General features: G+C 45.2%; 1 protein-coding gene across 1 annotated transcript in view; it reads right to left on the bottom strand.

Moving 5' to 3' along the window:
- Positions 1 to 14,444, bottom strand: part of PHF24 (PHD finger protein 24) — a 166,985-nt gene extending 152,541 nt beyond the window's left edge. Inside the window, exon 1 of the mRNA XM_077284935.1 lies at positions 13,973 to 14,444. The gene's annotated coding sequence lies outside the window, so the exon portion shown is untranslated. The remainder of the gene's footprint in view (positions 1 to 13,972) is intronic.
- Positions 14,445 to 27,184: the final 12,740 nt, after the last annotated feature.

The following is a 27,184-nucleotide window of genomic DNA, read 5'->3' as shown; positions in this document are numbered from 1 at the left end:
TACATCACACCCAAAGCACTTAATGCCTTATTTATTTCTTTGGAATGCAGCAACAGATAGATGATACAAAGGTGTCGGTGGATTGACATTTCAAAGACCTGCACAACATTATATACAGTTTGGGAGGTTGATCTTGCTAACAGATTATTTTTAATTTAACTTTTATATGAAACGAGACAAAAAAAGTATTTTTAAGATGGGAGGCATAAGGACATATTGTAGGGTCAGAGAGACTCCTATTAAGCCTATAAGCCTTAAAGAAAAATTTTGGAGGCCCTGGATAATAAAGGACCAGCGTGGAAATGGATGAAGCCAATTATACACTTAATACCTAAAGTGGTAGTACGAATAAAATAATTGATCCAACGTGACCTCGACCTTAAGAACCAGCGGTTTTATGTTTTTTGGCATCTACAAAGCTCGTCTCTAATGAAAACCATACATCATTTTCATGTCGGCCTCTGACAAATACGTCCAATAGGAAGCAAATCCGAAGTCTGAAAGCTCTAATCACGTCCTAATCACAAACTTCCTGGGACAAAAGTGTGACATAATGATGGCACCCAGATAGTGATTCTAGTGGAGGTCAAGAGAACTCAATCTCTCAGTGATTTTGGCCAAGGGCTCTTGACATATGACATGAATGCAATGAGCTGCAGCATGCGGTTGGAAGGCTTTATTGCCTAAAGGTACCGTCACATTAAGCGACGCTGCAGCGATAGCGACAACGATGCCGATCGCTGCAGCGTCGCTGTTTGATCGCTGGAGAGCTGTCACACAGACCGCTCTCCAGCGACCAACGATGCCGAGGTCCCCGGGTAACCAGGGTAAACATCGGGTTACTAAGCGCAGGGCCGCGCTTAGTAACCCGATGTTTACCCTGGTTACCAGCGTAAAATGTAAAAAAAACAAACAGTACATACTCACATTCGCGTCCCCCGGCGTCCGCTTCCTGCACTGACTGAGCGCCGGCCCTAACAGCAGAGCGGTGACGTCACCGCTGTGCTGTGCTTTCACTTTCACTTTACGACGCTCAGTCAGTGTGGGAAGCGGACGCTGGGGGACGCGAAGGTGAGTATGTACTGTTTGTTTTTTTTACATTTTACACTGGTAACCAGGGTAAACATCGGGTTACTAAGCGCGGCCCTGCGCTTAGTAACCCGATGTTTACCGTGGTTACAAGTGTAAAACATCGCTGGTATCGTTGCTTTTGGTGTCAAACACGACGATACACGCCGGTCTGACGACCAAATAAAGTTCTGAACTTTGTTCAACGACCAGCGATATCACAGCAGGATCCTGATCGCTGCTGCGTGTCAAACTAAACGATATCGCTAGCCAGGACGCTGCAACGTCACGGATCGCTAGCGATATCGTTTAGTGTGAAGGTACCTTTAGACTATAAAATGGGTTGTCAAAATGCATCTGGCTGTACTGGAGAAGCTGGTCATGTTTGTCATTTACTTACACTTGACTGATCACTTGTTCTATATTATTATTATTCATTTTTATAGCTCCATTTATTCCATGGCGCTTTACATGTGAAAAAAGGGGCATACCTAGACAAGTACAATAAGCATGAGCAATACAAGGCACACACAAGTACAGAAGAAGGGAGGACCCTGCCCGCGAGGGTTCACAGTCTACCGGGGATGGGTGAGGATACACTAGGAGAGGGTAGAATGTGGAAGAATAAAGATAAAAGTCACAATATATTCCTTGAAAATAAGATCAGTTGGATCAACATTTACTCTTACCCCCTCATCCCCCTTTCTCACTGACAATCCATGAGGATATAAATCAGCCTAAAGATCACAACAGTGAGAAGATGTTCCAAGATCACAACAGCCTTCTAATGAGAACATGTTTCAAGATCACAACAGCCTACTATAGCAAAGATGCTCCAAGATCACAACAGCCTTCTAATGAGATGTTCAAATATCACAACAGCCTTCTAATGAGAAGATGTTCCAAGATCACAACAGCCTTCTATGGAGAAGATGTTCCAAAATCACAACAGCCTTCTATGGAGAAGATGTTCCAAGATCACCACAGCCTTCTAATGAGAAGATGTTCCAAGTTCACAACAGCCTACTATGGAGAAGATGTTCCAAGATCACCACAGCCTTCTAATGAGAAGATGTTCCAAGTTCACAACAGCCTACTATGGAGAAGATGTTCCAAGATCACCACAGCCTTCTAATGAGAAGATGTTCCAAGTTCACAACAGCCTACTATGGAGAAGATGTTCCAAGATCACCACAGCCTTCTAATGAGAAGATGTTCCAAGTTCACAACAGCCTACTATGGAGAAGATGTTCCAAGATCACAACAGCCTACTAAGGCGAAGACGTTCCAAGATCACAACAGCCTACTAAGGCGAAGACGTTCCAAGATCACAGCAGCCTTCTATGGAGAAGATGTTGCAAGATCACAACAGCCTTCTGTGGAGAAGACGTTCCTTGAGATGGAGGAGAGATTCGATTTAGCATGACCACCAACATGGGTGACTTAATTAGAATTCACAGAAAACTTTTGAAAAAATTCAATTTGCAACTAATTGATTTACAAGTACTCCAATCACCCTGAAATTACATATATAACAATCTGATGTCTCCTAAGACTGTACTTAATCCCTTTCCAACTCTTTAATGCAAACATATGATAATGTCAAAGTGACCTCCAGATATTTGGCTATGCACAGTAATGGTTCTTTACTTTTGTGCTGTTGCAGCGCCCCAGAGTCCTGGTCGTTGCAGTAATGTTGTTCCTCCACCAGGGGGAGTGATATTATGTCTGAAGGTAATAAAGGAGATCTACCTACCAGGTATCACAAACCATACACCACATTTCACACTCCAGACCACCAGGGGGAGCCTTGCTGCTATCTATTAGGGCACTCCTCACAGAAGGGTAAAACTGGTGGGCTAGATAGAAAGTTGGGGAGACGCTGGCTGAGCTTTGCCCAGGCAACACCTGTCAGGCAGACAGGGGGAAAAGGAGGAACATCTAAGCTGCAGACAGAGGACCCCTGTTAGGGGTGGGATCCTGACAGAGGCCTAGCGGGATAGAAAGCTACAGAGCTGCGCCTGCCCCACGTGCGGCAGCATCCTAAGAAAGGACACGAAGAGAACTGTGTTGTAGAGGGTGAGAAACGAAGTCACAGCACAAGGAGAAAACACCAGGAGGAGTTCTGCCCTGAAATAGACCTTCATCGGGAGCCTCCCCAGACGTCTGTCGGCAGCCTTGTCTGGTCCGGAGCAAGAAAGAAGTTCCAGCGCTCTGAAGCCAGAAAGCAAGGCCATGCCGGAAAGCGAGATGCTGCAAACAGAGATGACAACGCCGCAGCACAAGGCCTTGCAACCAGCGTTCCAGACCCCAGCGGAGGTGGAGCAGACCGGCACCGGAGGGACCTCATCTGAAGCAGGTATGAGGAACAACCTGCCCTGATGACCGACACCACTCCAGTGACTGCTCCTGCCCCAGCTACTGGCCCCGCTGCAGTGAGCAATCTTACGACAACCCCACGGACTAACACAACTACCACTGAGACAACAGCCACAGCCCCTGCTGTAGTGAATGCCCATACTCAAGCTACACAAACTTCCATCGCTGCGCATGATATGACTATTCATGAAAGACAGACTAACGGCTTTTATTTGGCACCTGATGTAACCCTGGATACAACCCTTCCCAGGCCAGGAAGGATTCAGTGCCAAGTGAAGCCCTGGAAGCCATCCAAATAAACCTCGGAAACCTGAAAATGTAAATAGTTAACTGTTCTATTTCTGCTTGAACCCATCTTGGGTTAACTCTTAAAGGGATCCTATGTTTTGCACAAGTTCATCATTGCTTTTCAAGAACATTTGAATCATGGACGGTGAATGGTTCACAAACTGTCCTTGTACATAGTTTGCACTTTCTTATGGTGCTTTCTACTGGTTTTACATAGGAGGCTTTTACAGAGACTGCCTCTTAACAGAAACTGCTGTTAATTATGCTGTGAAAATAACTGCTTTGCCTTACAGACCTGAGGAAAAACCCGTTGGTGCGGCAGAATTCCGGGTTAGAATTACACGTCTTGTAGCCAACCCAAGACCAACGTTCGGGGGTTCGTAACGGGTCCATCATATTGCATCACGTCACCTTTAACCTGACTTGCGTATTGCTGATGTGATCATTTTGCACTACCTCAAAAAGACCTGGATTTACCCTTAGAGGGAATGTTTATTAAACAATGTTGCCTTGAATAGTTAGATAGTAATAATGTTATACATAGCTAATAGTATGTAGGTAAGAATAGGAAATGTTAGATACGTACTTTGAATAGAAATGAGGCCAAGAAAATTGAAAGAAAGATACAGTGAACCCGTAGGGGTTAGTGAGTCCTTTAGTGAGCCTCAGGTAGCACTTGGTACTTAGAGAGAGATAACTGTTTTATGCTTGAATAAAGAAAATGTTAATTTATTGTTTTGAAATAGCACTTAGTAGTGGCTGGGATTTGCCCAGGCAACATCTGTCAGGTAGACAGGGGGAAAAGGAGGAACATGTGAGCTGCAGACAGAGGGTCCCTGTCAGAGGTGGGATCCTGACAGAGGCCTAGCGGGATAGAAAGCTACAGAGCTGCGCCTGCCCCACGTGCGGCAGCATCCTAAGAAAGGACACGAAGAGAACTGTGTTGTAGAGGGTGAGAAATGAAGTCACAGCACAAGGAGAAAACACCAGGAGGAGTTCTGCCCTGAAATAGGCTGCCTCCTTCTGAGGCACGTAGCCGGTGGCCGGAACACCGAGGGAGTAATTGACTCTACGCTTTACTTCAGAGACCGGCAGGACAGTCAATTCCAAGTTGGCTGCCCAACCTTAATACCTAAGAAGACACAGTGGCAACTTGTGGGGGTCGGGGCGTCTCTAGGGTCCATATAAACAAGCCTCAGGCTGTCAGTCATACGGGTTTGTCCTATCCATACCATCTGGGGGACAGAGAGGAAGAAATAACATCAAGAACATCTACAAGAGTTGTGAGGACCTTACCAGGAAGCTCAGCAGGGAGGTACTACAACACCCAGGCGCTAGTAGGAAGGCTACTGATTTTCACCTGGTTAAAGGGGACTCTGGATTTGCCTTCGGACCGGCCTGACTCTGCCTACCCTGTGGTCTGTACCCTGGACTGTGGATGCTGAAGCTTCCAGTAAAAGGTAAAGAGACTGCAACCTTGTGTCCTCGTTATTCTCCGCGCCTCACATCATCCACCATCACTATCTACACTTCTGTGAAGCCCTGGGGACACACTTCACCTGTGGGAAGGTATACCATCTAGCTGCCATTACATCACCCCAGCGGACTCCTCCGCAGTGTCGGTCACCCTGTCCGAATACTACAGGTGGCGTCACAAACTTCCCCTTTAAAGACCTTTCCCATTATTGGACGTCCCTCTAAGGGCCACGGACTGGGTCGGGCCACCGTGACATCCCTGCAGAGCACTGAAGGACCCGGTGCCGAGTACCCCATTGTCCTTGTACATGGGGGCGCTCCACTGTCACATACATGGTCTGTAGAATTTGTCCTTTGTTTTATAGCTTTCTTTCCCCATGTCGATGGCCAAGAAGTGATGTCCTCTCACTATCCAGATTCACACAAAATTGGCTGCTGCATTCTCTGCCTCAGCTTTTATACAGGCTACGATAGCCCCCCTAAATGGCTGTGCTATATACATTCAGATGTGTCATCTACAAGGCATTGTGTGGAACCTCTCCCGGCTACAACTGTGGTCATATAAGCCTTCTCTGTCAGATGCAATCTTCTGCAATGTGTAAAATGTCGGTGGTCATATTTGGTGATCAGCATAAATCAAACATCAAAGTTCCCAAATTTTTCAGGGTTCAGAAAATTTCTAAAATTTTTACAAATTTCTTTTGCGTCAAATTGATTTTTTCATCTGGAAGACTTACTTATGGCAGAGCTACATTAATGATAATGTTAATGGTTCCAAACAAAATCGAGGAGTCTCATGTTTGTCCCCTCCACACTGATATGTAGATGCTTATTATATGGAGCTAATTCTTGCTCTTCACCAATGACTATTCTAAAATATTCTGATACATTCTGTAATTTATATATTCTATTTTCAGATGCCATAACCTATAAAACAGGTCTAATGTTCTATTGATGCTCTCAGGATTAAAGATGGTTAAAAGTAATTTGCAGGGTCCTGTCCAGTGGCCAGGTAGATAATCTGGGGCCACTTGATGGTGGCTCTGAAACATCTCTTAATTGAAGACCTCTCTTGTTTTGATTAGCTGGCCTGGCATGATGGCACATGAGCGGCACGCCACAACGATGACTTCATGTCAGGCCAGCTAATCAAAAGAAGTGGCACGGAGATAGGAAGTGGTTCTCAGGGCTCCCGCCCAACATCCACAGATTACTGACATGTCTGATTGACTGGTTCTGCATATCAATTCGTAGGATATCACATAGATAAGCCAAATGTTAGCGAATTTCTGTGGTTTTATCATGATGTTGGCCATAAAGATAACATATTCAGCTTTAAACCCAGTTCAATGAACTTGGAGATATCAAAGGAACCCCTATGATCCGATACTTGTGGCACCAAAAGATGGAAGGGTCAGATACTCAAGAAAACATGGTAGGGGTAAAAAAAAAATCAACTCATGTGGAGATTGTAAGTGGCAGGATTGGTATAGTTTATATTTGGTGAAATTTGGTAATATATTCACAACTATTAGAGTAGCAACAGAGGAGAAATTCCACGTCGCCGCTAGGATCTTCCAGGTGGACCACGTGCGGTGGTTGCACTTCCATTTCTAATATCGGGAGAACAGAAGGGAGTTCAGTTAATGCAGGAAAAGGAGTCCTAGCCTAAGGAAATGTACTCTGCACCGAGACGTCTTCAAGGTCCTTACTTACTACTAAGCCTGGCTCTGCACATAGTCCCCTCCAAACACTGATAAAGATCTCAACCTCCCCAGAGCTTCTAAAGTAGGAAACAGACTTCTACCCAAAATGCCACTTATAACTTCAGCCGTAGAGCAGCTTTAAAGGGAACCTGTCACCCCCAAAATGGAAGTTGAGCTAAGCCCACCGGCATCAGGGGCTTATCTACAGCATTCTGAAATGCTGTAGATAAGCCCCCGATGTATCCTGAAAGATGATAAATAAAGGTTAGATTATACTCACCCAGGGGCGGTCTCGCTGCGGTCCGGTCCGATGGGCGTCGCGGTCCGGTCCGGGGCCTCCCATCTTCTAACAATGACATCCTCTTCTTGTCTTCACGCTGAGACTCCGGCGCAGGCGTACTTTGTCTGCCCTGTTGAGGGCAGCGTAAAGCACTGCAGTGCGCAGGCGCCGGGCCTCTCTGACCGTTCCCGGCGCCTGCGCACTGCAGACAAAGTACGCCTGCGCCGGAGCTGCGGCGTGAAGATAAGAAGAGGATGTGATCGTAAGAAGATGTGAGGCCCCGGACCGCGACGTCCACTGCAGCGGGACCGCCCCTGGGTGAGTATAATCTAACCTCTTTTTCTCATCTTTCAGGATACATCGGGGGCTTATCTACAGCATTCCAGAATCTCCTGAGGTCAGCGCTACAATCGCCGACAACAATGCTGCTTAGAAAAAACCCATTAAGACCATTTTATGATGTCTGTGGTTTCCTAAATGCACAGTGAACCTTGGCCCTCACCGGGGCGTATAACCAGACATAAGGGATGTAATGTGGAGTCTGCTGCAGAAGGCATGGGAGATCAAACAGCACTGGCCAAGCTGAGCTCAGTTTATTATTGCTGAAAAACTTAAAAATGTTGCTTTGTTTTGCTTTTACAGGCTTTTTTTCCCCTTCAGCTTTGATATGGTCGGTGGTCTTTAATCAAGAGGAGCTCCGAAAAAGACGGATAAAAGAGTTACAAACTCTCCTTTCAGACCAGAACTAGCTCACATGAGGATTCTCAGTTAAAGGGAACCTGTCGCATCAACTGATGCATCTAAACTGTCTCCAGGGAGTTATTAGTGGTGCAATGCGCCAACGTCACTGGAATCCCGCACTTGTGCAGAATGGTGCTTAGAGCCGTGCTTGTGCAGTGTTTAGCGGGTAGCAGAGCTTGCGCAGCGTGTAGCGGGCAGCGCTTGTGTGCTGTCAAGTGGATAGATGCACTTGCGCAATGTTGATTGAGGAGCCACGCATGCGCTGACACGAGACTCCACGCTACACTGCGCAAGCGCGTCTCCAAGCGACACCCTGCGCAAGTGCAGGATTCCAGTCACATTGGTGCAACCAGGGAAATCAAATTGAGTGGGCGACGACGCCTATGACTGAGCAGAAAATGAAGCACACCCCTATGACTAAACGAGCAGGTACCATATAACTACATAAAGTGCTTTTTGGACATGATTACAGCACAATTTTAATTAAAAACATGTTAGTGATGCACGTTGCAACATTGCACCACTAATAATGCCCTGGGGACAGTTTAGATGCATCAAATTATGTGACAAGTTCCCTTTAAATCATTCTGCAGCCAGCAATAGACAGTGCACCACAGAGGCTGTAGAAAGTAAACGGTGCAACATTTTTAAAGAAACCTAATTGCAAAAATAATTATTAGACTCAAATACATGCATTTAGGTTAGAAAAAAAAATGCCCCCAAAAGGTGGACAATCCCTAAGACACCTAATACATATTGTGACAGGGTCACTGGCACTGTATGAGAGGGGAGATTTGTGTCACAGAGATTGTTGTCCTCTGTGATCTAGAAGCCAATAAGTTTCTTTTCAGCATGATATGTGCTGGAGTTAAGCAGCCATGTTATGGGCGGGTTTTTAGGTGAGTAGGTAAAGAGATGGGCGGGACGCCTACTCACCATATCTCCACCTCAAGGGTGTGGGCTGGGAAATAAATGTCCAGCAAGTTATTTTACTCTGTGTTGTGTTGGAAGGAAGCCTCCTGACTGCTGGCTCCTGTGAGAGCTGCCATATGTGTTGTCCCTGAGGCAATGGGCAGGACGGTGTATGAACGGTTTACTTTCTTTGGAGCCAGACAGGCTGTTTTTTCTGTTACCAGTTTGGGGTTGTGGTTTATGAAGTAATAAATCATACAAACGTGGCCCTGTGTCTACCTCACGGAGCAGCTAAGTGAGCCGACCTTCCACAATATATAGAGAATTTTCACCATGTGCTTTCTACGGTGTTACATAGGACTGCACTCTAGTCTTAAACTAGTTTGAAAGGTCCCTTCAAAGCAGTCCTATCACAAAGTCTTCCCCTGCTGGACCCCCTTGTAATAATATATAGAATCTGGGAGCAAATGTTTAAATTTCCTGCAGCGCCCCCCAAGGGAAAATTAAAAAATGACAGTATCAATGCAAATGAATGAGCCACATGAGTAATGCAGGACAGGACGGGTCCTCTGGAGCGAGACCAAAAGATTAGGATCCTGAATAAAGGACTCTCCTTTATCATCCCGATAATACGTCATATAAAAACAGTTTTCCTGCGTGGGACGACCCCTCCAATACGTCTGATATTCCTGCCTGGGTTATTACGTCCAACCTTCCGTGTGATTTATGAGCCACTCATGACATTACCGCTCCACAGACAGAACATATTACATGTCCCTACAGATAAAGGCGCCGTCGTCAATAATTCATGGAATCTCTGCTGCTTCTTCGTCACCCACAACACTCACCCCGCTGAGGTTTACCGATCACCTGCTGCCTACATTTTTTCCTGCCTCCTCTATCTGCAAAGGTTTTACGTTACCAGAATGTGGAAACTCAAAGATGACAGAGCCAAAGTCGTCATCGCAATGGCTGCGTTCACCATTATTTCAGATCCCTTATCTGCCGAGCTACGAAACACCACAATTTCCATCTAAGTAACAAACTCAGCTCTGCTGCATCTGCTATGGCGTCAGACAACCCTGAACACTATCGATAATGGCTATATGAAGTCAGGGTGATTGTTAGCGCTGCTGCCTAGGCCATTCACTAGAATATCTAGTTTATCTGTTTTGTGTTTTTCCTACATTCATGTATTCGTGGCTAAAAATCATTTTTTGCAACTTGCTTTTATTAAAAATGTTGCATCATTTGGCTTTTACAGGCTGTTTCTTTCCCTGCAAATCAAACTTTGATGTGGTCAGAGGAAAAAAAAAAAGATAAAAGTGTTACAGAAACTGTCAGAACAAGTTCACTGAAGGTTTCACAGTTGACTCATTCTGCAGGCAGCATGTGACAGTTCAGCATAGAGGCTATAGGAGGCAAGTGGTGCTAAATATTTTATGAAACTTAAATGCAAAAATTATATTTGGACTCAAATCTTTGCATTTAAGCAAAATAAATAAATAAATAATTAACTGTTCTCTAAAAAGGTGGACAACTCCCATCCCAAGAAGCCAAGTCACAAGACTGAGACCAGTGCTGAGAAGTGGCTTTTTCATCCTCAATCTTAGAAGCCGGATTTTATTTTTCTGGACAAATGCACCCAAAAATCATCAGGTCTTTTATTTTTTTTTAAATTGGAAATCAAATGAATCCGGAGGATATAAGTGATAAGTCTGTTTGTGCGAGGGCTGATCGGCACGCATTCATTAACTGTGAACTGGAAAATGGCAGAGAACAAATTCTTATACATTATAAAGATATTTACACAGACAAGTAGCCTATACTTGGAATGAGAGTACAGAGATTATCGGCATCATAGTCGGCCATTGGGGCTCGTTTCTCCCTGACTCTTCCCAGATCTACACAACTTGTAGCTTCATATGTAAGAAGAGCACAGGAATCCCCCAAAATCATCTCTGGGTGGGCGACCTCTGAGCCCCGCACCAAACTCTGCTGGGGACTGGTCCCTCTCCTCACGGTATAGGATCCATCACATGTATGGATTTCTAAAGCAAAGGATGCAGAAAAGGAAATATCCAGAGACACTGCGCGGAATACACAGGGACACGGCACGGAATACACAGGGACACTGCACGAAATACACAGGGACACTGCACGGAATACACAGGGACACTGCACAGAATATACAGGGACACTGCACGGAATATACAGGGACACTGCACAGAATATACAGGGACACTGCACAGAATATACAGGGACACTGTACAGGATATCCAGGGACACTGCACAGGATATCCAGGGACACTGCACAGGATATCCAGGGACACTGCACAGGATATCCAGGGACACTGCACAGGATATCCAGGGACACTGCACAGGATATCCAGGGACACTGCACAGAATATACAGAGACACTGCACAGGATATCCAGGGACACTGCACAGAATATACAGGGACACTGCACAGGATATCCAGGGACACTGCACAGGATATCCAGGGACACTGCACAGAATATACAGGGACACTGCACAGAATATACAGGGACACTGCACAGACTATACAGGGACACAGCACAGACTATACAGGGACACTGCACAGAATATACAGGGACACTGCACAGAATATACAGGGACACGGCACAGAATATACAGGGACACTGCACAGAGTATACAGGGACACTGCACAGAATATACACGGACACTGCACAGACTATACAGGGACACTGCACAGACTATACAGGGACACTGCACAGACTATACAGGGACACGGCACAGAACATACAGGGACACTGCACAGAATATACAGAGACACTGCACAGGATATCCAGGGACACTGCACAGGATATCCAGGGACACTGCACAGAGTATACAGGGACACTGCACAGGATATCCAGGGACACTGCACAGGATATCCAGGGACACTGCACAGACTATACAGGGACACTGCACAGAGTATACAGGGACACTGCACAGAATATACAGGGACATGGCACAGACTATACAGGGACACTGCACAGAGTATACAGGGACAATGCACAGAGTATACAGGGACATGGCACAGAACATACAGGGACACGGCACAGAACATACAGGGACAATGCACAGAGTATACAGGGACACTGCACAGAGTATACAGGGACACTGCACAGAACATACAGGGACACGGCACAGAGTATACAGGGACACTGCACAGAATATACAGAGACACTGCACAGAATATACAGGGACACTGCACAGACTATACAGGGACACGGCACAGACTATACAGGGACACAGCACAGAATATACAGGGACACTGCACAGAATATACAGGGACACGGCACAGAATATACAGGGACACTGCACAGAGTATACAGGGACACTGCACAGAATATACACGGACACTGCACAGACTATACAGGGACACTGCACAGACTATACAGGGACTGCACAGACTATACAGGGACACGGCACAGAACATACAGGGACACGGCACAGAACATACAGGGACACTGCACAGAATATACAGAGACACTGCACAGGATATCCAGGGACACTGCACAGGATATCCAGGGACACTGCACAGAGTATACAGGGACACTGCACAGGATATCCAGGGACACTGCACAGGATATCCAGGGACACTGCACAGAATATACAGGGACACTGCACAGACTATACAGGGACACTGCACAGAGTATACAGGGACACTGCACAGAATATACAGGGACATGGCACAGACTATACAGGGACACTGCACAGAGTATACAGGGACAATGCACAGAGTATACAGGGACATGGCACAGAACATACAGGGACACGGCACAGAACATACAGGGACAATGCACAGAGTATACAGGGACATGGCACAGAACATACAGGGACACGGCACAGAACATACAGGGACAATGCACAGAGTATACAGGGACACTGCACAGAGTATACAGGGACACTGCACAGAACATACAGGGACACGGCACAGAGTATACAGGGACACTGCACAGAATATACAGAGACACTGCACAGAATATACAGGGACACTGCACAGACTATACAGGGACACGGCACAGAATATACAGGGACACGGCACAGAACATACAGGGACACTGCACAGAATATACAGGGACACTGCACAGACTATACAGGGACACGGCACAGAATATACAGGGACACGGCACAGAATATACAGGGACACGGCACAGAATATACAGGGACACGGCACAGACTATACAGGGACACGGCACAGAATATACACGGACACTGCACAGAATATACAGGGACACTGCACAGACTATACAGGGACACGGCACAGAATATACAGGGACACGGCACAGAATATACAGGGACAATGCACAGAATATACAGGGACACTGCACAGAATATACAGGGACACTGCACAGACTATACAGGGACACGGCACAGACTATACAGGGACACTGCACAGAGTATACAGCGACACTGCACAGAATATACAGGGACACGGCACAGACTATACAGGGACACGGCACAGAATATACAGGGACACTGCACAGACTATACAGGGACACGGCACAGAATATACAGGGACACGGCACAGAATATACAGGGACAATGCACAGAATATACAGGGACACGGCACAGAATATACAGGGACACGGCACAGAATATACAGGGACAATGCACAGAATATACAGGGACACTGCACAGAATATACAGGGACACTGCACAGACTATACAGGGACACGGCACAGACTATACAGGGACAATGCACAGAATATACAGGGACACTGCACAAAATATACAAGGACACGGCATAGAATATACAGGGACACGGCACAGAATATACAGGGACACTGCACAGAATACACAGGGACACTGCACAGATTATACAGGGACACTGCACAGATTATACAGGGACACGGCACAGAATATACAGGGACACTGCACAGAATATACAGGGACACTGCACAGATTATACAGGGACACTGCACAGATTATACAGGGACACGGCACAGAATATACAGGGACACTGCACAGAATATAGAGGGATACAATCAGCTGCCCCTGCATCAGGCAGACTACCTCTATGGAAGCCTCAGTACCTCGCACATATGGGTCCCACAGCTGGAGTTGGGATGAGGAGGGGTCGCAGCACTCACCTTGCTGAGTTCACTGAGGGACCCTGCAGATTTCACTTCATCCAGCTTGCCTCTCTCATTGCCATTGACTTGTCCTTCCAAGACTGAGCCCCGTGTCCTGCAGGCTCCTCTACTCCATCCTCCTGCCTGTGAGGTCCTGCAGGATCTGGTGGTAGAGTGGGCACGGGGAGGGGAGGGGGATGCTGCTGCTGCTGCTGACTGTCCACCTCAGATACCACCCTGTGCTGCGCCCTCGGGGGCTGCTCCTCTACCAGCTGCTGCCTTACTGCATTGCACGACCCTGGGCTCAAGTAACCCTTTAAAGACCAGATGGCTTGAAAAGATCAGTTCTAGAATCGAGTCAATCTGGTCATGATATGAAGGGTTAAGCAGGTTGACGTTAGATGGGAAGCACCAATAAGATCCCCCCAGTGTCGCCCTCCTCTTCCAGTCACTGACAGTCTGACAGGACTCCTCCTATTCCTCGGCTCTCCTCTCTGTTTATCTCAGATGCACTATTGGGGGCTCAGGCGCCCCCCGTAATTCCTCCTCTAACCAGGTCAAGTGCCTGCACCGAAGTGTACTGCCTGAATGTATACACAGTAATGGAGGGCACTGCCTGCATGTATACACAGTAATGGAGGGCACTGCCTGCTTGTATACACAGTAATGGAGGGCACCGCCTGCATGTATACACAGTAATGAAGGGCACCGCCTGCATGTATACACAGTAATGGAGGGCACCGCCTGCATGTATACACAGTAATGGAGGGCACCGCCTGCATGTATACACAGTAATGGAGGGCACTGCCTGCATGTATACACAGTAATGGAGGGCACTGCCTGCCTGTATTGTATACACAGTAATGGAGGGCACTGCCTGCCTGTATTGTATACACAGTAATGGAGGGCACTGCCTGCATGTATACACAGTAATGGAGGGCACTGCCTGCATGTATACACAGTAATGAAGGGCACTGCCTGAATGTATACACAGTAATGGAGGGCACTGCCTGCCTGTATACACAGTAATGAAGGGCACTGCCTGCATGTATACACAGTAATGAAGGGCACTGCCTGCATGTATACACAGTAATGGAGGGCACTGCCTGCATGTATACACAGTAATGGAGGGCACTGCCTGCATGTATACACAGTAATGAAGGGCACTGCCTGCCTGTATACACAGTAATGAAGGGCACTGCCTGCATGTATACACAGTAATGAAGGGCACTGCCTGCTTGTATACACAGTAATGGAGGGCACTGCCTGCTTGTATACACAGTAATGGAGGGCACTGCCTGCATGTATACACAGTAATGGAGGGCACTGCCTGCATGTATACACAGTAATGGAGGGCACTGCCTGCATGTATACACAGTAATGGAGGACACTGCCTGCATGTATACACAGTAATGGAGGGCACTGCCTGCATGTATACACAGTAATGGAGGGCACCGCCTGCTTGTATACACAGTAATGAAGGGCACTGCCTGCATGTATACACAGTAATGGAGGGCACCGCCTGCTTGTATACACAGTAATGAAGGGCACCGCCTGCATGTATACACAGTAATGGAGGGCACCGCCTGCTTGTATACACAGTAATGAAGGGCACCGCCTGCATGTATACACAGTAATGGAGGGCACCGCCTGCATGTATACACAGTAATGGAGGGCACTGCCTGCATGTATACACAGTAATGGAGGGCACTGCCTGCATGTATACACAGTAATGGAGGGCACTGCCTGCATGTATACACAGTAATGGAGGGCACTGCCTGCATGTATACACAGTAATGGAGGGCACTGCCTGCATGTATACACAGTAATGGAGGGCACTGCCTGCATGTATACACAGTAATGGAGGGCATCGCCTGCTTGTATACACAGTAATGGAGGGCACCGCCTGCATGTATACACAGTAATGGAGGGCACTGCCTGCATGTATACACAGTAATGGAGGGCACTGCCTGCATGTATACACAGTAATGGAGGGCACCGCCTGCTTGTATACACAGTAATGAAGGGCACCGCCTGCATGTATACACAGTAATGGAGGGCACCGCCTGCATGTATACACAGTAATGGAGGGCACTGCCTGAATGTATACACAATAATGGAGGGTACTGCCTGCATGTATACACAGTAATGGAGGGCACCGCCTGCTTGTATACACAGTAATGAAGGGCACTGCCTGCTTGTTTACACAGTAATGGAGGGCACTGCCTGCTTGTATACACAATAATGGAGGGTACTGCCTGCATGTATACACAGTAATGGAGGGCACTGCCTGCATGTATACACAGTAATGAAGGGCACTGCCTGCTTGTTTACACAGTAATGGAGGGCACTGCCTGCATGTATACACAGTAATGAAGGGCACTGCCTGCATGTATACACAGTAATGGAGGGCACTGCCTGCATGTATACACAGTAATGGAGGGCACTGCCTGCATGTATACACAGTAATGGAGGGCACTGCCTGCTTGTATACACAGTAATGAAGGGCACCGCCTGCATGTATACACAGTAATGGAGGGCACTGCCTGCTTGTATACACAATAATGGAGGGTACTGCCTGCATGTATACACAGTAATGGAGGGCACTGCCTGCATGTATACACAGTAATGAAGGGCACTGCCTGCTTGTTTACACAGTAATGGAGGGCACTGCCTGCATGTATACACAGTAATGAAGGGCACTGCCTGCATGTATACACAGTAATGGAGGGCACTGCCTGCATGTATACACAGTAATGGAGGGCACTGCCTACATGTATACACAGTAATGGAGGGCACTGCCTGCATGTATACACAGTAATGGAGGGCACTGCCTGCATGTATACACAGTAATGGAGGGCACTGCCTGCTTGTATACACAGTAATGGAGGGCACTGCCTGCATGTATACACAGTAATGGAGGGCACTGCCTGCATGTATACACAGTAATGGAGGGCACTGCCTGCATGTATACACAGTAATGAAGGGCACTGCCTGCTTGTATACACAGTAATGGAGGGCACTGCCTGCATGTATACACAGTAATGGAGGGCACTGCCTGCATGTATACACAGTAATGGAGGGCACTGCCTGCATGTATACACAGTAATGGAGGGCACTGCCTGCATGTATACACAGTAATGGAGGGCACTGCCTGCATGTATACACAGTAATGGAGGGCACTGCCTGCATGTATACACAGTAATGAAGGGCACTGCCTGCTTGTATACACAGTAATGGAGGGCACTGCCTGCATGTATACACAGTAATGGAGGGCACTGCCTGCTTGTTTACACAGTAATGGAGGCAGTGTCTGGTTTGCAGCCTATTAGTGATATCCACACCATTAGATTCGGCAGGCTGCCCAGCACTATATGGCTATGTGCCCACGTTGTGGATTCGTGTTCGGATTTTTCCGCACCCTTTTTGAAAAAGCTGCAGGTAAACGCCCTTCGTTTTACCTGCAGATTTACGGCAGAATTCCTGTTTTTTTTGTGCAGATTTCACCTGCGGTTTTACACCTGCGGATTCCTATTGAGGAGCAGGTGTAAACACTGCGGAATCCGCACAAAGAATTGACATGCTGCAGAAAATACAACGCAACGTTTCCGCGCTGTATTTTCCACACCATGGGTACAGCAGATTTGGTTTTCCATAGGTTTACATAGTGCTGTAAACCTGATGGAAAACTGCTGCGAATCCGCAGCGGATCCGCAGGCAAATCCGCACCGTGTGCACATAGCCTATAAGTACACCGCACCAGGACAGACACCCTAGATTACAAGGCCAACATTGACCTCATATATATATTTTGTCTGTCTTGGTGGGGTGCTCTGATAATGTACTGGGCAGCCTGCCTAATCTGATAGTATCGGTGTCACTAATAGGCTCCTGGATTGATATTTCACTTTCAGTTCAGGGGTAGAGTCTGTATTCTGTGAAGACAAAGCTTCCCATTACTGAGATAGGAGATGGCAGTTGGTGCTTTTAAAATTCTCTGGCAAAGGAGAAGCTAGAGGCTGACAGACATTCTACTGCAAGTTCTCCTGAAATAATAGTTCCATAGAACATTATTAGCACCAACTGTCATCTATCTCAGTAATGGAAAAATCTGTATTCACTGAAGTCAGATTTTAAAATGAAAAGCAAAGCCACAGAAAGGAAATAACCCCCCACCCACCCACCTAAAAAAATTAAAAAATTCAAGAATTCTGGAATTTTGGGGGGGAATTTTAATTTCTTATTCTGTGGCTTGCTTTTAATTTTAGTGTAGGAACTCGCAAGTATAAGGACCCTTGACCTGGATTGCGAGATTGCCTATTTTTGATCTGAAGTCAGATTTTTACCAGTGAATTGACAAGTTTAAGAACAAAAAACTCAGTCCTGGAGGAGAAAGAAGCAGATTTTTGTAATAAGCAGTAGGCTGAGGAGCAAAAAGTGCAATAGGATATTGTCTGAGGATTAGGGACAATAAGGGAATTGCTCACCTGGTAAAGTTGTGTATCACACAACAAGGGTCAAGCTTAAATGTGTCGACTGCTGCCATCATGGGTTAAAAACCATTGAAATGTCAGAAGTGAAACAATAGGAGGGTCATCTGCGCTGCTGATGGAGATCCAAACGAATGGTCCAGGATACAAGGTAGACTTGATGCCATTTTATTATCAACGCATTTTGAAATCTTGAGACATCTGCATCTTGAGATTTCTCCATCTTGAGACTTCTCCATCTTGAGCATTCTTCATATTGAAATTTCTCCATCTTTAGACTTCTTCATCTTGAGACTTCTTCATCTTGAGACTTCTCCATCTTTAGACTTCTCCATCTTGAGACTTCTCCATCTTGAGACTTCTCCATCTTGAGACATCATCTTCAGACTTCTTCATCAGGATAATGTATAAGTCTACGTTATATCCTGCACCATTCTTTTGTACCTTCACCTATTGTTTCTCTTCTGAGAGTTCTCTAATAAGACTTATTAGAAACTTTCTTATTTTCACCTGTTCTAATGGTTCTTGGGGAAAAAAATGTAAAATGATGATGACTTTTTAACCCATTGTGAGCATTCATGGTTGCGCACTGTTCACATGCTGCTGCTTTCTATAAATCTTGATTTGCTCTTTCTACAAAGTTTTAAGAGTTTTGGATAGAAGGAGATGGAGGCTGGGATAGACCCGCTCCATGGAATATGGGAGAATATAATTGCCGCTGGTCTCCTGTCCCCATTACAGACCTTACGATGAGATCAGACATGGATTATTCTACCTGCATATCACTGGTGGTGACTCTATAGGATTGTGCTCAGCACCATGGACAGCGCAGTATACTGTACACACAGCACACACTGCAATCCATCACCCAGATGTCGGGAATCTTTAGGATCTGGATTTTGCCACTGAGGCTGAGCTGCCTGCTCTGGTTTTCATGCAATTTTAGAGCCGAAGCCGGGAATGGATCCCAGTATAAGTCCTTCCTATATATTTAATTTTCCTGTAGAATCCTCTTGTGAGTTTGACTTAAAAATATAAAAAAAAAATGAACTGGCAGCACTGCCCTCAGCTACAGCTCCCAGTGGTGTCTTTGCAAAAACATTGCAAAATCCTCCATAAGAATGGACTTATCCTCATTTATAGACCACGCTAACACATTCAGTATTTGGTCAGTATTTTACCTCAGTACTTGTAAGCCTATCCGTCCTGGCCCATTACTTCTCTATTTGGTGACCTCAGGGGCGTACTGCTGAGCATCCTGCTTCAGGACCCGTTTTCAGTGCCTCACTCTGTCCTTCTGTAACTTTTCCTTTCTATACTCCGGATCTCGCTATCCACTGCCTCGGTGTCCACTCCTGTCAGGGACACCCACGTCACGTATCTCCACTAACTAATCAAACCCTGTGGCTGCTTCTGTTGCACGCTGGGGACTATATCTTTTCCTGACAGGAAACGGTCTCTGTCCCTTCACTTTAGCCCACCCACTCTGGGCTAGTCCCAACTATTAACCCTAACTGTTCCTATTAATTCCCTCCTGCTGGGCAGAATACAATCTATCACTAATAAGACACATTACTAAGCATGTCATGCATAAAATGCATTGCAGCAATAGAGCTTGCTTAACTGTTCACAATAACAGTAATTTTAACCAGGGGTGTCCAAACTTTTACATGCCGCTGTATATATATTGTGCTAGATTTGTTCACTCAGCTGTACTTGGAGGTAGACACGGGAGCACTGTCTCTTTAAGTCCTTCACTGGTTTATTATATACATGCAGCACAAACAATGGTGAAGTAAAATGAAACACAACTGTTTGGGCAAAACAGGAAAGCAAAACAAAAGTGGTGTCTCACAGTCCATATGTCTGCAGGGATCCACCCACTCAGGTTTAACAAAACCACACGATTCAGTTTAGCACCAACACCTCTCTGGAGTAAGCCTCTCCATACTCACTGAACATCTAATGCCTCAGAAGGGCTTTCTATTTAAACCCCAGAGCACACCCTAGGGTGGAGATAAGGTGGACAACCTCCCACCCACTCTATGGTTGTTCACAGAAACCCAGCCCTTAAAATGGCCGCTTAATCCCTCTCAACACAGTGTGCTGGAGAAAACTTGTCGGTTTCAAATCACTGATGCTAATAGCCTCAGTGAAACGTATCTCCCCTCCAGCACTTTACCATAATTTTGTCACAGTAGATGGATGGATAGATAGATAGATACTTGTAGATATAGATAGATATATAGATATAAATAACAGATACACAGTTTTAGCTAATTTCTAGCATATTCCGAGCAGTGATATAGGTTGAAGTCGTCTACACATAACGAAGCATCTGGCAGCTGTGCGGACATTATTGCGGCTTAGCTGGCTCAGTATGTGCTTATATATGTTGAGCTCCGGGGGATTTGCTGTCTGTAAGTAACGAAGCGCACTGGTCACTGTCACTCTGATCAGGTGCAGGTGTCTTAGAGAGACTTGGGTGTAACCACCCAGTGGTCCACGGCTGAGCTGTCATGGTGGGATCTGTCCCTAGAGCGCCCTCCACCGATCATGATGTGTAAGAACATGACCTCACTATGTGGATTATGCTGCTGATTTTTTTACCGTACGGTCTACCTCGAGTCACTGCGGTGTTACATTGGTTGCAACGTACATGGATCATACCGCCTGTCTTTCTCTTTCGGTCTGATCTCGTCGTCCTTTTTATTATATTCCTGGATTTTTTTTGTTTACATCTTAAGAACAGGATGACGATGTGTCTGGCAGTTCCGAGTGCAGGCCTCCCTGGAAAACCCTCCTATTCCTCCACTCCTCGCTGTATGCACATCACACTGAAGCCGGGGTCGGCACAGACAGAAGGGGCCCCTACAGGGACACTATATGGGCCCAATACTTTATCATATTGCAGCCATTTGTGTCTGTGACAGAAACTGCTTGCTTTTTGTAGGTGAAAGTAGCCCTCGTACCTCTTTGGCCCCTTTTTAGCTGCACAGGTATTACCAATGGTTTTCCGCCCCTGCACTGCCCATGAGGCTTCTATGAAAAGAAAGGCCTCGCTCAGGCTAGACCACCTAAGAGGTACTGAATGAGACAGGGGCCACAAGCTCTGGGCTCTCCAGTCATTAGAATGACCATCCTTGGATACCATCCAAGAAGAGGGAAGGAAGCAACAAATATTTAGGGCCATCCTTATCAAGGGTGTGAGTGCACCTTACACTACATCTAAGCTCGAATGTGTCTATATTCAGGGGGAAGCTGACCATTACGGTAATACATAAGGGGCCTATAGTCAATTAGGGCATGCAGCTTCTTTATCCTTAAAGGGTATTCTCTATACTTTTTTTTTTTACAAACAGCGCCCCCCTAATCATGGATTGCTTTTGGTATTGAAAGTGAAACCCATACATATTAGTGCTTGTCTCGGCCAGGTGTTCATGTGTTTTCATTGGAGTCAGGGAAGAAAGTTGCTGCCATATTTCTCAGGCAGAGGCTTATATCCACTTAAAACAAAAAGATAAGGCAATGAAATTCCAGCTGCCCGCTCCTTCTCTCCTCGACATCATCTGTTGGGGAAGAATCATGAGTCCTTCATACACATCAGATGGTCGGCTAGCCACACTTAAATCGGACGGGAATGATTGACTTTTATCTGATGTTATGGGCCTTAGGTGTTGGAGCTACAAAATTACAGGAAACACAAGTCATAACTTTTATGTTAAATGCATAGTAGGCCTTAACGGGGTTGAACCAGGCTTGGGATACAGGTCTGCAGTTATTCTATGTGACTGCAGATGTGTGACTCCTCACAGCACACAGGAGCAGGCAGGCGTGTGCCACAAGTATATAATTTGCATACTTCCGGCCACATTCTGACTAGATGTGTCCCTTGTATTGAGTAAGGCCACTTACGTCTAGGTGGCATGTGACCACATTTAAGCAAATCACATACTTGCGGTCAAAAGCCCATCCGCTTCGCATTGGAGAATCCTTACAGCATGCACACTGCACGCTGTGAAGATTCACAAGTCTACAGTCACATAGAGTGATTACAGATTTGAGCCGTAAGCCTGGACAGCCTTTTTAAGATTATACTATAAATAAGCATTCTCTTCTCCAGGGAGGTTAGTAGCCACGGAGAGAAACTGAGGCATATGGCCTGGGTACCAAGTGCCAGGGAGCGCCAACTAGTTACTATGTCTTGGCCAGGGTAATTAAATGTAGGGCTAGGGTAGCAAACTGAACTCTTGCTCCAGTTGCAGGACAGCGTTGCTATGACCCTGCCTCTAGATGTGGCCCCATGATCAACTAAGGGACTAAACTTGGTTTATCACTTTGAACTGCTCAGATTTGTGGCTAGTACACAAAGTGACTGACTACTGGGCGTCTTGTGCCCATTGAAATCAAAGAACCATCCATGCCAAGCAAATGATCCTCCATTTGTAATATTTCACCAGTCTGACTAGTGTGGTGAAGGCTTCTATTATGCCCAAATCTCCTACATTTTGATTGGATTTTTTTGCTGCATTTTTCAGCCTGATAAGAACGCAAGGATTTTTTAAAAACAGTTTTTACAAATGCTTTGGTTGCAATTTTATTTATGTATTTATTTAACGGCCTTTGCTTTGATCTCGAGCCATGGCAACTTGATGGATGAACAATCTGTAGGAAGATCGATCTCGTGCAAGACATATCTTGATCGTATCAAGATAATGGGTTGCTGGTCTTCACCTTGTTCCTTCTATTTTGTACCACCACAATGTCCATCTCCAGTGATTGCTCTCTTTGTATGATGTGTCTGTAAAGTGCCAGAGGGGCTGTAGCCGTGGACAAATTGCTGCTCCATGACGCCCTGAAACCTTACAGAAAAATCAGGTCTCAGTCCCAATGTGCTGACAAGTTTGGAGTACGTTACACTCACTGTCTGTAGGCCACAGGCCTCCACTGTCTCCAGGCCTTCATCTTCAGGAGCCGAAGCACACAAATTAGGGGACACACAGTTCGTTTCAACACACAGAAGTTTACTGGACAGTTCAAGAAGTTCATCAGATTGAAACATGCAGTATTAGGCACATTTCTCATTTACTTATCACAGTGCACGTTCAGCATTTCTATCCATCCTATATGGACTTTCCCTATGTCTACTAATCCTGTCAGCCCCAGGGATCTCCTTTCCAGTGTCGCAGTACACCCAAGATCTGATGCCTTTCCCACACATGGCTCCACGTCCACTTTCCTTTGTACACAGGGGTATGAAGTGCTCTTCTTAGCATTTGTTTTGAGTCTGGAGCTTTGAATGTTTCAGAAATGTCCGCAGGGAAGTTTATAAGGCCTCATACTCTCCAGAACAGTATGTGCTCGCTTTTGCTGTTAGCCCACTGCACCTTGTACTTGACCTTGTCATATTGGTAAAGAACTCCCTAACTATCCAACTAACAGGAAGCACTCCCTTTTTACTGGGACTTTCCCCTTCCACTATGGGCTAGTCCCAAACTTAACCATATCTGTCCCTACAGTCTGTAGCTGGGCAGCTCTCACAAACCTATGCATTACATTTCTATACACTTACAATGCTTTTCACACTATCTGACTCTATACTTATTCCGTACTGCACACTACCTTATGTCCTAAATCTTATCCTATGTCTTAATGTATGCTTTATACATTACTATTTAAAAATTTATGTAAAAAAAAACCAGCATAACCTTATTCACACTACATTATTACATGATTGGTGGTTTCAGGGGAAGAATGCGGCAGTACAGTCCACCACTCTGACATGTCCAACGTAGGCAAGTCGTAGCTCGGCGACCCTCGCTTCAAGACACATGTCCGGTTTGATTAGTTCCAAGATTGATTTGTTTGTTCTTGGCATCCATGGAATTGATAACATTCTTCTCCAGCACATTTCGAAGGCGTCGATTCTTCTGTCTTATTTCTTTGTCATACAGGTAAATGCATTTTTTATACATTTTTCCCTATAGAGTAGCTTATAAAAGCCCGCATCTAAAGCATGGCATTTTTAGAAAAAAAAAGTGCTACTGAGTTTAGACAAAACACCTCTCCAGTAATGTGCTTTTAATGACTCGTAGGAGTCGTAGCTGTAATCTGGGTGCAGTGTTTTTTTGCGTAAAAAATTCTGCAAAATGGCGCATTTTCGAAAAATGCTCTGTGCGTGCAAGCATTCACTAGTAAAAGGTTCCTTTAAGACGTCAGAGTGCAGAAACCTTGGTAAATTAGAGTCGTGATCTCGGAGGGAGACGGTTAACTCTCCCGATTCTGGTGTGCTGCCGAAGACTCGTTATTATTCCATAAATTGTGCAGAAGAATTTTATTATCGCTGTGGTATAATAGATTGTGAGGAGCGCGTTACTTCGCATTTCTGTTTTTACGCCTCATGCGGGGGACACGGCGCTTCATTATTAAAAGAGGAATTGGAGAGACTGGTGATTACTTCATAGAATAAACACAGAGAATTATCCGCATCTCCCAGGGCAGAAAAGAAAAACGACTCAGATTATGACAGATAATCGCTTCCAATTAGGGATATATCATTCTCCGTGCCGCTGCCGCTTCCCTCCCGTGAGGGAATCAGCCGACACCGGTGATCTTATGCTCCTGTCTCAGACCTCACTACAAAGCTGAGCCGTCTGGCATCAATTCCTTAAAGGATCCCTGAGCCGAATGTAAAAGGATGAATGCAATAAAAGAACTAAGGCTTTTTTCCCCACTTGCATATTTGCAGTGGATTTTCCACTGTGCATTACAGTGGCAGTATTATGAAATTATGAAAATGAAATTTGTCTGTAACCTTCAGGCTTGAAACGTATAAAATGTCAATGTCAAATGTTAATTTTTTGCAATGCAAATTCCCCAACGGATCCATCCTATAGGACCATACATTAAAGACTGACCATCGATTTTGTTCTTTGTTTTTTTTTTGCATACATGAAAGTAAGAATCTGTGTAATATATCTTATCAGACAAATCTGCTTCTTTCCTCTGGACTGATCTTTCAATTTCAACATTTTACATTTCGGGGTAAAATATATATTCGGTGAATACAGATATTCCCGTTAATGAAATAGGAGATGACAGTTGGTGCCCATAAAGTTCTATGGAGAACTTGCAGCAGAATGTCTGTTCGTCTCTAGCTCCTCTTTCTCCCCTTTTCATAGAATTTTAAAAGCACCAACTGTCATCCCCTATCCTAGTAATGAGAAAGTCTGTCTTCACTGAATACAGATTTTACCCCTGAATTGAGAGTGAAAAATCAATCCAGGAAGAGAAAGAAGTGGCTTCCTTTGATAACTTACAAAGTTATTAATTTCCGCTTGTACCATTGAGTTATTAAATATAAATTAAAACCATGGTTACCCTTTAAGGTTGAGTGAGCACTAAAATGCTTGGATGCTCATTCCTCGAAACGAGCAATTCCTAATGCTCAGATGCTCGTTTTGAGTAATGAGTATAATGGGGGTCAATGGGAAAGCCAAATTTTTTCTTGCAGAAACAGCTAATATAGAAAAATTAAAAAAAACACATACCATAAACATACAGCCTTCCCAAAACCTGTCGATTGACTATGCACTAACCAGTGCATAGTCAGCGGACAGGTTTTGGGAAGGCTATATCTTTTTGGTATGTGTCTTTTTCTTGCAGACCCTACAAAGAGATCTGGGGGCAGTGAAAATGTGGAAATATATGGAAAAGGTGCTGAATCGAAGGAGAACAGCATGGTGAAGACCCTTAGAAGCATCTCTGACTCCAAGATCGCTGCTGAGAACAATAGCGTCAAACTTTTAATCTACTTTAAAGGCTGAAAATAAAACATTCAAAATCGAAGAGAAATTGATGTTTACAGGAAAAAAAAATGTTAAGTAACGTTCTTTCCTGTTTTATGACTTGTATATAAGGCAAAATGTAAAAAGAATTTAAAAAAAATAATAATTTAAGAAAACCAAAATAGAATTTTTTATAAAAAAAATGGAAATTTCAGTGTAAATTATGAAGGAAACACTCATAAAGGCTCTGAACACAGTGCAAAGCTAGAAAAAAAATTATAGGGAGGGTCATCCATAGACCCTTGAAGGCACCGGCTGGAGGGTCTCATTAAAATATTAACAAAGTGTAGTTGGGGTACTTCTACACTCATAAAGGCTCTGTACACAGTACAAAGTCAGAAAGATATTCTAAGGAGGGTCATATATACACGCTTGAAGGCATCAAATGGAATGTCTCATAAAAATTAAGAAAGTGTAGTTGTGGTACATCTGCACTCATAAAGTCTCAGGACACAGTGTAAAGGCAAAAAAAATTATAAGGAGAGTCATCCATACACCCTTGAATGCAACAACTGGAAGACCTTATTCAAATATAGAAGACTAAAAACACTTTATGTGCTGTTGTCATCTGGTGCTGTGGAAAAGTCAGGGCTAATCTAGTTTTTCTTCATTTTTATCAGAGTGAGCCTGTCAGCATTTTCTGTTGGTAGGCAAAAGAGCCTGTCTGTTATGAACCCTGATGGCTTAAAAACCTGTTCAGAAAAGATGCTAGCGGCAGGGCAGCAAAACACCTCCAAGGCATAAAAGAGACAGCTCATGCCAGGTGTCCAGCTTTGAGACCCAATATGTCAGGACTCTGAACATTTTTTACCTTTTGTGCATTACTGCCCTTTTCCAAGATGGCTGTTGTGAACTCTGTTTCCGGGCTCCCTCCTGTGGTCATGAGTGGTACT

The sequence above is a fragment of the Ranitomeya variabilis genome, chromosome 1 (genome assembly GCF_051348905.1).
Source record: "Ranitomeya variabilis isolate aRanVar5 chromosome 1, aRanVar5.hap1, whole genome shotgun sequence".
Lineage (NCBI taxonomy): Eukaryota > Metazoa > Chordata > Amphibia > Anura > Dendrobatidae > Ranitomeya > Ranitomeya variabilis.
Note: the sequence above shows the minus strand (reverse complement) of the source record. Positions and strands in the feature narration are given on the sequence as shown.